Here is a 12,018-nt window from a genome sequence, read left to right on the forward strand (position 1 = left end):
CTAATGACTATATTGCCAGCTGGCTCCTGGACAGGACCTAAGAAATCAGGATCAGGGAGACCACCTCCACCAAGAGACCAGTCACCAGTGGAATACCCCAGGGCTCTGTTTTGGGCCCACTCATGTTTGTCATCTACTTTTTGGAAGTCAAGGCTAATACCAAAAGTCTCTGGCTCCCCAAGTTTGCAGATGACTGTAAATTGGGAGCTATTATAGAGTCCCCTCACAAGACCAACATTCTACAAGAAGAACTAACACTAATGAATGACTGGTGTGAAAACCACAGATTAAAGCTCAAGGCAAAGACATGCATTATAGTACCTTTTGGAAAAGCATCCACCCAAGCTAATTACTTCATTGATAAAACACCCATAAAAGTTGACCTGATAGTTAGGGATCTCCAAATATATGTAGACAGTTAACAAAAATTCTACAAGATATGTGACTATGGCACACTAGTAAAGCAGCTTGTACAGGAGACTAATTTAGCAAATGCAAGCAGCTTAGACAGGGAATACATTTGCCAATAATAAGTTTCTTGGAGATAGGCTCAAATGGAAAACTGGGCCAAACGGGGAAAATATGGAAGGTTGAGATTAAGCATAGGACAAAGATTGAGATTAAACACATTACAAATCAGAAAAGGACCTGACCATCAGTTTGTAATGCTGCAGAATTCAGTTCTTGATCTTTAGCATTAGCTTTGCTAACTCAAAAAAATTCATAGCCTGAATTTACATTTCAGTTGTTCTGTGCATCACAGGGTTTACTATCAATTTATTTATGTATTTAATTTATGTGTTTATTTTACATTTGTTTACTGGGATAGTCTGACTGGAGACAGGTCCATTTACAGTGGAGGCCTGGGGAGAAAGGCTCCATACAAGTTACAAATAATAAACACGTAGTACTAGTTACATATAGGAAATATTAGCCATAAGCACTAGTATACAAAAAGTAGGAAATGTAAAGTCAAAATTATTACAAAAATTCAATTTTCAGATTAGTAGTAGGGATTCCAAAATTTTTGCATACCAGCAGAATTATATGTCAGTAGCTAGAAGATTGATGTGATATGCAGTAGGGGTTTTATGTGATGCAAATCCTGAAAGGCAGAACATATTTTCATTAAAAGAATGAAAAAAATGTCGAAAACAAAAGTAAAATTTCGACAGAATGCCGAACGTGATAAACATGATTGACATTCAACATGCCTGACTTCTGGTATCAAAATTCCATGTGCCTTTCTATTTTTTGGCAGGGAGCAAGCCCCTCTGATCTAAAGAAGGGTTCACTGAAGAAGACAGGAATGCCGAAACCGGTATGATGTTGATGGAGCCACTTTAAGTTAATAAAGTATATGTGTGCTCATTACACTTTGGTACTGGCCACTTTTCTGAACTGCAGGATTGTTTTTTTGGCAGTTTGCACCAGCCATACTTGTGTGCATCGTCTGGTATCTCTAAATTCTAGTTGCACCAGGAAGACATTATTAAAAATATTAAAACTATGGTTAATTTAACAAATAAAAAAAACATTCTGAACATCAAGTATGCTGAAACTCAGTGCATGTTGGCCATCACAGTAGCTTAGCAATAAAGATCTCTGCCTCACCCTTACTCATCACGTGCCCCTGCCCCTAACTCAGTCTTACACATTAAGTTATTTAACACCCTTTCCCTGTCAATAACACTATGGTGACAGAATATTTCTGCAAGTTAGTAGTTGTTTCCTTTTTCATTGTTTTGTTTTCTTTCATTTCACTGATCACAAAAGGAAACTGTTTATCAGATTTTATTCATTTTTATGAAAATGTTGTAGGCTTTTTGCTGAAGGTATGACAATCTGTGGTGTACCTGGATCTTGCCAAGGCTACTGTTCCAAATGCAGTATTTGTTGATATTCTAAGGAAGATTGACATTTATTCCTAAGTAGCTAGAGGGGTCACAAATAAGTATAAAGTGCACAGAAAAAGTTAGAAATATATACTCTGAATATAAATTCATCACAGGGTTCTGGCTTAGAACCATTACTTTTTTGTTTGATAATATTGGAATGTCAACTTCAGATATAGTTTCACTTAATAAATTTGCTGATGGTATCACAATTGGAAACTCAGTTACAAACACTGAGGATAATCATCAGAGGCAAAATGCATGAGGTTTGATATATGGTCTTGCACTTTAGGACTGGGAATTATCTCTATCCATATGCCCAATGTAATCAAGTTTACTCATTTTGGTTAAGGATTTGGGAATTATAGTGGACTCTTACCTGAAATTTGGTGAGAATACTTCAAATATTTTCTAGAAATGTACTGGTCTCAGTAAAAATATCCTTTTTTGTTTCTGTAGTGGGGATAGAAGTCTGCTGGTTAAGATATATGTAACAGGATATGAGAGGAGACTTGATTTTAGTCCATAAATATTTTGAGAATAATGTAAAAGCTGCCATGTTGGGTACAGAAATCCTGATCATAATATCAACACCTGAAATAAAATTTCTCTTGTGACATTACCAACTATTAGATCAAAATTATTTTTTCCTTTCATGAGCCAGTATATTGTGAGATTCCTTAGATATGTACATTACACATGGTGAAGAACTATTGTTATTTAAGGCATCGTTAGAGTCTTGGCTTAAAGTTATTAATTCTACAACAGGTACTGTAATAAAAACTCTTAAATGGCTTAGTTAGGCTCTGAATTTATAAAATAGTTCATTGAATCAATATATATATATATATATATATATATATATATATATATATATATATATATATATATACAGAGAGTAGGCGAGCTATGTTTATGTATGTGGAAGAACTATTATACACCTAATACTGTCCTTAAGATGAGACAAGGACAGTTTATGCAAAAATATGGATATTTGTGTGGCTGCAGTACATTATGTCGAACATACTGTTAACTGAAATGTGAATCAGTGAATATTTTGGTCCATTCTTATTTCTTCAGTCAGTCAGTGATGTTTTTTGCAGATCATTAGACAGTGTGGTGATCAAATCAAAAAGATTCCCTTTTTTCCCTCTGTTGTGCAATCTTAGAGTTGATATACAAAATTATCAGGGGGTAGGAAAGGGGTGCCAGTTCCCGTGTGAGAGGTGCTATGGGCTTGCCCCTGCATAAAACAATGTTTTGGTGTTATTTACTATTTCTGACTATCTGTGCAGTCAAGTGAATCATTTGATATTTTGTGATTTGGTGTTTTTGCCATTCATCTAATGATAAATGTTTTCAATTGTATATATTGTAAGTTAAAATTGATATATGTACTAAGTCACAGAAGTTTAAGGAACTGCTATACACGAATGTAATACTTTGCCTTAAAATGCATTACCCAAAAGAACCACAAATAATGGAACAGAATGCTATGCTCAACTACAGATAGCTTACTATGTGTTTGACGGTCTACTGAAGTCACTGTGAGAAGATTGCAACCTATTTTCATTATACAGGCTTTGCTGAACTGTTGTGAAATGCATTATTAAAGATATACAATTTGCTCCAATAAGATCAGCAAATGTTTGGAGTTACTAAAAATAATTTGCTAGAAAAATATAATTAAAGTGATACCATAATTTAATGTTATGGCTGGATTTTCAAAGCTCATATCCAATAGCCAAGTGCCCTTTGAGTATTGTGGTCACTGTGAAACCTCATTAGTGACACCGGAAGTCAATTCTGAATAAGTTTACATTAGAAGGCCTTTATGATGGAAAATTGGGGTGAGAGATTTCTATAAGTTGCAAAATGAATTCAGAAGAAAACACTAGGATTTGGGCTTGCTAAACCACAAATGAAGTTAATCATGGTTCCTGTATCTATTGGTCAAATCTTACTTGGGGTCCAATTCCAAATAAATTTGATCTCAGTCTAAGTGACCACTTACACCAAGAGTAGGCCAAGAGCAGGTATTTTGGAATATGGCCTCCAGTGTAAGCCTGTTTATAGATAGGCCTTACACTAAAGTAAATCGCAGTGCAGGTCTTTTGGAATCAGGACAGATTTACACTGAAAGCAACTCTTTAGGAATCAGGCCTTTGGTTTTCTTCTTCTGGATTTATAAGGTACATTACAAGCAAGTCTGCACAGAAAAAAATCAGCTTTAATAACGAAAAAGTTAGAGAGCTTTTTAAAAATCTAGTGAAGGAGGGTCATGTTTGTAGACCCATTTCTGGTCTTAAGAGCTTGATTTAGCAAATGTAAAAAATATATATATTTTCCTACTTTGCAATGCTCTGACTGTGTATGACAGGAGTCACATATACCTCATTTGGTAAGGATTCAGTCTGCTAAGCAAAAGAACAAATGAGAGGGTCTAATTATCCCTCTTAGTAGTTCTTATATGTAAAAGTAGTCTTGCCCATTTCCAGGGTATAATTCTTATTTCAGTATGTCTCTATTTTTGTGCATTTTTTGCAATGTCTTTTGATATAAATGAGTTAACACATTTTAAAAAAGTAAATAAAAAGTAATTATTTCACTAATTACTAAAATAACAAAGGCAGTAGTGATGGTGGAACTTGGCCTAAGAATATCACGACTTCTTGATATCTCTGTACAATTATAATTCACTGGGAGGTTTAGCATAGAAGAGCGATAATAATAAAATAATACAAAAAAAATCTTCTAAAAGTGCTACTGTTGCAGATCCAGAAACAGTATTCTGTCGATAAAGTGCATGTTTGTTTAAAATGTGGAATACTTCTTTGCCTCAGTAGTCAAAAAAGAAAAAAAAAAGAACTTTGAAATGAACTCTCAAGTCAACAATAAATCATATAGCTGCAACCATGGCTAAGAAGAAATCTGTGATCAAAACAAGAATTTCAACATTAAATGCTTTTGTAGCAATTTCAGACTCATGGTCGGGCAATCTATGTTTACATTTGTTCAAACGGTCAGGAAATGACAGGACAGGTCTCTAATGCCTCATATTTAGATACTTCAGTATATGCACTATGAACTCTCACTCATATGTATTTGTTTCTGCTACAGCCATAGCTAGGTCATCTGGTGCCCTGGGCAGTTTTCCAGATTGTCCCACCATATTGAATCAAATTTCAGGATCTAAAATGGTCCTCTGTAGTTCAGTTACTGTAGAAAGCTCATTGATACAACTGTGGCAAGCTCCTTGCTATAGTTGGATTGCTAACATACTGCTCTCTTGCTGAAGTGTGAATGCAGTATTGGCCTTCATTCCAGAAGCTATGTTATCACCCATGTTTTTAACTGAATGCTAATAAACCTGCAACTGCAACTGCCAATTGTGATTTCAATGGTTTGCACCTTGGGCACCTGTCTAAATCATCCCATCCTACTTGGAGAGCTGGCTTCTACTAACTATAAACAATGTCAGAGAGATTTTTCTGCCTCAATAACATCAGACCACTAGACATGATTCTTTAAAAAATGCATAAGTCTTTATTCTATTTATTTATTTGATTATTTGGTGTAGAACATTGATCACAAATGACTATTGTGTTTCAGTGCTGGGACAAAGATCTTCCATGAATTAAAATGAACATTTACATAGATTTACAGGAATTAGCATGCAATATTATCTTGTAGACAATTAGACTCTTGACAGTACAACAATTATAGATCATAGGACAACTTATGTCTAAAGTCTGAAAATGCATCACATGCAAGTCATCGATGTACAGTAGGTTTTTATATGAAAATGCATCATGTACAAGTCATCGATGTACAGTAGGTTTTTATATGAAAATGCATCTCGTACAAGTCATCGATGTACAGTAGGTTTTTATATGAAAATGCATCATGTACAAGTCATCGATGTACAGTAGGTTTTTATATGAAAATGCATCATGTGCAAGTCATTGATGTACAGTAGGTTTTTATATGAAAATGCATCATGTGCAAGTCATCGATGTACAGTAGGTTTTTTATGAAAATGCATCACATGCAAGTCATTGATGTACAGTAGGTTTTTATATGAAAATGCATCATGTGCAAGTCATCGATGTACAGTAGGTTTTTTATGAAAATGCATCACATGCAAGTCATCGATGTCCAGTAGTTATTTATATACAATATTTACAAAGATTATTGACAATAGGAGTGAGCCGAGAGTAGTTTATCAAAGAAATTATGAGAATAATGTGGTATAGCTAGAATGTAATTATGAGTGAGGACAGATGTCGAGGGGAGTAGAAGGGTGACAGAAGAATTTAATCAGTGGGATCAGAAAAAGGGGGTTAGAGCTGACTGACACTGACATAAATCCTGTAGTGCATAACAATACAAAAAAACAAAACAAAATAAAAAAAAAAAAAACAGCACTCACAGCACAATCGAACTGTTTAATCTGGCAACTTGAAAAACACAGTCTGGATTGGCCAAAACTTCATCAGTATTCAAAAGGGAATAGTTAAGAGGTAGATTTCATTGAATTTGCCTGCCTTGCTATGTAAAGCAATAACATTTAACATCATTAATGAGATGTAGTAAAATATTTATCTGTTTTTGTGTAGGTGCAGTTTATAAATTCTATCAATATCTTACATATGAGATATTAATACAGATATTATCAAGCATGGCAGTGATGTAAATAGAAATGGTAAGAAAGAAAGAAATAATTCTGTGTTGGTCTGTTAGTCTTCTTTTTCTGATAGGGTGAAAGCTTAACCCAAATAATAATTGTTAGGTGGTGTGTCAAACTTAAATTAGGATTACCCGGCAGTAAATAAAAGGTTGTCCTTCTAATATGGATTTAGTGCATGTAAGTAAATTCATTTATTTCCAAGCAGTGTTCACTGTAAATTAATATACACATTTGAAATGCAAAAAAAGAAATGATGCTTCTTAACTGTTTATGCCATTTTCAATGAAAATAATTCTTTATAATGGCAGTTTGAGAACCAGACAAATAACGAAAATTGTAGTAATGAGCCAATTGTCTATTTTACATAGTACACAGAATGAAAGTCCTGGGAACAGTTTACCTTCATTTGCCAGAATGGGATACACATATGTCCAATTGTGTAACATACTGCATTCAGAATGAGAGGAATGCCAAACACCGACATTCCCGATTTACCAATCTCACCTTTGTCTGGACCTATGTTAACCTTGTTCCTAAGGCAAGAAGGTTAGGGTGTTTCGAGAATCTGTGTTTATGTTGGGTATACTTCAGCATTCTGACATTTCATGGAAATACATCAAACATGCGATTACTTGAGCACTTCCCGTTCTGGCAAAGGAAGATAAACCCCTTGGGCATAGATACGTAGATAAATGTGATATAATAAAGAATCACAGGAAAGTACTACTCTAGCTGACCTTGTGGGCCATTTTAAGCTTAGTCAGCTTCCTTTTTGGTTCTTGAATTAACCTACCCGATTTGATGTTAGATTGGCCTTACCTATCACATGGTCAATAATTATATATTACCCCAAGACAGAATAAATGGGATCATACCTTTCATCATTTGAGTGAACCCCTGCATTTGATAAATCATATAGGAGTTGCCTGTATCAGTTAGTAGTTCAGTGGGCACTCCAGAGGTAAATTTTCTGTTTCCCATCCATAGTTCCAAGTTGCACTTGAATATACATTGTTGTATTGTGTTTTTGATGTTACAAACATAACTAAAAAAGGAATTGTGATTGTCTTTGGCTTGGGTAGCTATTGTTGCCTCAGAATTGGCTTTGGTGTATTTTTTTAAGCTCCTGAGTTGATTGTTTATTTCAGTGACAAGGGCTCTAACATTCTGGGAATTACTCTTCTTACATTTGGTCAAAATGCAATTGCTTTTATTGTAAAGCTTGTTGATATTATGGTTCCACCATGTGGGTTTATTTTTGCGGTCTGCCTTGTGCTTGTTCCTGCAGGGTATAACTACATCTATGCAGCTGTTTGCAATGCTGGTGTAATGTGGCAGTGCACATTGTTTGCATATTCAGTGAAGTTAACTGAGTATGGGGGGGATTTGAAGCTTGACAGTGTAACACTTAAGAATAGGTAGTTTCTAAAGGTACCTTGGGAAGAAAGGGTTTATGGTCAGACCTAACAAGTAATGAAGTTATGCAAGGGACAGTGCAAAATGCTCACATATTAGTAAGGACAAGATCCAATATGTTATTCCCCCTAGCAGGTACTCTGACTAATTGTTTCAAGGCATTTGTATTGACAAAGTCCAGGAATCTCTGTGCTTGTGCACTAGTGGTGGTGTAGTTTTCTTAGTCTATTGTTGGATAGTTTAGATCAACTAGGAAAACGGTATTAATACTGAGTGATTCTAGTTGTTATCTGTAGGTGTTATGGCTTTCTTGGATTATTGAGGGAACCCTATAGCTATATAGCTAATATATGGTAGGGGACCATGCTGATGGTTATTTGGACTTGAAGATCTAGTGCATCATGGTGCCTTACCAGCCTTGATGTGGCTCTCTTCTGGATGAAGACCAAGTCACCTCCTCTGTTATCCCTTCCTTTGGAGTAGCTGGTCTAAATGTGTGGAAGGTAGTATAACCCTATACCGGTGAAGAGTCCTCCACTGATTTAAACCATGTGTCATCTGCCTCTGTAGAGCTAAACTATATGTGCCAGAAAATGTCAGAAAGAATATGGCATCCACTTATCCTCTTATTGACCTTTTTATGCTGCTCCAATATTCACAAATCTACAAGTCACTGAACAAAATTTACCCAAACAATATTGCAAAATACATAAAATTTGCAGAGAACCTTCAGTATAAGTCCCCCCAATGCTTGCTATTCAAGTGACTACAATGTACTGAGCCATGCCACTGTATAACCTCTCCGCATGTACTGAAAACCTATAACCTCATCTTCAAACCTTGAAAGTGTCCAACACTCAATAATACCCACCAGCTTTATCATCCTGCCTGAACACTCTACTTTACAGAAAAGCAAATGCTACCAGTATCTAAATTAATAAACAAAAAGCACAGGTTACTCATTATAATGTTTCTAAAATTTGGAACTCCCACGCTCTTTCACTCTGAAACAAGCTGATAACCTAAAATCTTTCATATTACAACTAAAACACCTGATGAACTATTAGATATGTTCATGGTCAATACCAGGATATTCATTTTCTTCAACTTTAGATTCTTTACACATCTAAACTCAATTGCAAATTATTTATCTCTACTAGTGTTATCCCATTAATGTAGTCATTCTAATGACCTTCGAATATTTCTTATGCATTAATAATATTACAATGTTAAAAAACTTCTAGTTCTCTCTTGAATATCAATTGTCATTTTTTCCTCATCTGCTTTTGTCTTTCTCTTCTTCAACTTGGCCAATTTACTATGTCAAGAGCTTCTTTTGTCACTCACATGTACTACGATTGCTCCACACTTTTGCTTAACCAAAAACCACTGTCCCAGCTAATACACAACTCTCTCACCCTCTTTCTCCCATGACTTTCTCTTCTATCATCCTGCTCCTCTCTTTCCTAGACTCAAGCTCTACTATACTATTTCAGAGCAGGGTAGTTGGACTGAACATGCTAATTTAAGGTGCTAAATTGTTATCACTTTTCTTCACTATGCCATCTTCTAAACTTCACTGTTAGCCCTGCATTCCTTCTGTTCTCTCTTCCTTCTGTAATTTCTCAAACATGTGAACCATTTATTAGAGTTCTGTACATTCAAAATTGACATAACCTCATACAGTGTGCACATTTGCTCATAAGGGACTGTTTCTTATAATTACTTCGTATGCATGTATATTTCTTGACTCCTTTCACATTAGTTGAACATTAGCTGGACTGTAAATAGGAAACTTTCTTGTCTTTGGAATAACTGATTTTTTGTCTGCAGGTTACTTGTATTTATCCTTAAGTTTTTTACTTGTATGTTTTACTTTTATATTTGAATCATTTTTATTTTGCTTCTTCCTATATTTTTCTTTTTCTGTGAAAATTTACTCCCAGGATCTTTACTGAAAAGGGGATTTATGCCCAGTCAGACTTTCTCAGTAAACAAGACAGATAAATAAAAAATAAAAATAATGTTTTCTCTCTCTTAATCTAACTCTTCAATAGTTAGAAATTCAGACAAATTTAGCTGTAAAGCAAATTTAAAATCAACACAAAAAACTTTTACATGGAGCAACACCTTTGTAAACATTATTTTAATAACATTCTTGCAAAAGGTACAGCAAGTTTACATCATCTAATTTTTAAATTCCCCATTTCATATTTTTCTGCATGGGATCTAGATGTTGCATCATCTGTTACCAGTCCCATTAATTCCGTGCCACTCTCCATTCTTCAGTGACCGTTATGCCTAACTGTTGCAGGTCTTCTGTCATCTGTCCATCTCTTGGTTGGATGTCTTCGCTTCTTCTTTCTTCCTCTCTCACAAATCTTCTTCACTAAATTGTCTTTTGCTTTCCTGTACATTTATCAAGTCATTCTAAATTCAAATGCCATTATTTAGGACAGATGACATAACACCTTTCTTCATCTCTGTTTACATCAGATTCTCACATATAATGTTTAGTTCACACTGGCAGTAGACCATTAACTTCAACTCTTGTTTCTCCTACTATATCGCACCATAATCCTCAATCTGCTTCCCCCACCTCCTCTTTATAAAACACTTTATTTTTTTTGTATATAAAGGTAGTTTGCTTTGCAGACATATTTTTCACTGAGCCAATGTGTTAATGCTATGAGGAGGGTGTTGGGGGAGTGGTTGAAGGCTGCTGTTAAACTAGGAATAGGATAGGTGGGGGAGAGTATTAGAGTCATGAGTTAGTAGGGGGTGGAGATGGGAGGTGGGTTAGCATATATGGATGGGTCAGGGGGAGGGTCAATTCTTTTTGGCACTGCACATTGGAAGTGCCCCCCATCCTGCCCAGAATTGTGTCATTTGGATGTGGTAGAGTAGAATAAGGGCCAACTAATTTGGCCAGGGTAGTATGGCCCTTCTATCCCCACTTTTTGTGTTCACATTTTGCTCCAGAGAGTCAATTGAGTGGTGTTACACTAAAAGAGCTGTTGTGGTTAGTTAGACTTAGGATGCTGCTGGTACTGCTGTTGGGTGACCAGTCTAACTCACAGCCTAGATGGTTAAGACATATTTGTTAATATTATATAAGGAGTGCATTATATTACACAGCCTACTTGGTTAAGATGTGTTTGGTAATATTATATAAGGGGCATTATATTGCACAGCTGAGTTGGTTAAGACGTCTTTGTTCATATTATTACCAGGCTGCCAAAGTTTGTTATGATGTTATCCTATAGATGTTAATAAAGTTAATTGTAAAGTTATGGTTGTGTTATTTGGTTTTGTGAGTTAGTGGGGGATTAAAATCAACAATCCATATGTGTAAATATGTAGTTCTATATGTAGTGCTGTAATGATCAATTTTATACAACCCTTAAACTATGTTACTAAGCTGTACTACATTTCTTGTTTGAATTTACTCAACATAGCCATGTTTACTTCTTTGAATGATGTTGTATACTGTTATTTTGAAACATTTTCTACTTTTTGGCTGAGAATGAAATTGGTCAATGGAGATCCCTGGCAAACAAATACAAATAAATAAGTAAAAATAAATACATACATACATACACACATGCATAAGTTCAACAGAAAAGTATACCAAAGTGCCTTAAAAATAGAATGAATATAAACATTTGAAGTTGCCCTTTTTTTGAAAAGGCAAGCTATGCTATGCCTTATACATGAAGTTTAAATGCACATCTAATATTGTCACAGTAAAGTATATCATCATACAGAAATGCAAAACAAAATCATATCATCCAAAAAATCATCAGGACATATTCACTTTAGAAACAACAACCAAAACAATACTTTAGCAGTTTTGTAAAATGCATTCTTGTTTTTAGATCTGTCATAAAATTGCAGTGCATTTTTGCTTTCGAAAGGTTCTGTCAACTTTCCATTTAGTATAGATTCCATGCTAACCACTGTTTTGTCTACCTGTCACACTTTATAATAGTTTAGTTGTGTTTATGGTTTTGACTT

The 12,018-nt window shown here is 35.1% G+C and overlaps 1 long non-coding RNA gene across 1 annotated transcript in view; it reads right to left on the reverse strand.

The window, feature by feature from the left end:
- The window catches only part of LOC122801672, a 1,066,872-nt gene that overhangs the window by 33,286 nt on the left and 1,021,568 nt on the right, over positions 1-12,018 (reverse strand). The window lies entirely within an intron of this gene.

Source organism: Protopterus annectens, chromosome 5.part0 (assembly GCF_019279795.1).
Source record: "Protopterus annectens isolate FY-2018-M chromosome 5.part0, PAN1.0, whole genome shotgun sequence".
NCBI classification, from domain to species: Eukaryota; Metazoa; Chordata; order Ceratodontiformes; family Protopteridae; genus Protopterus; species Protopterus annectens.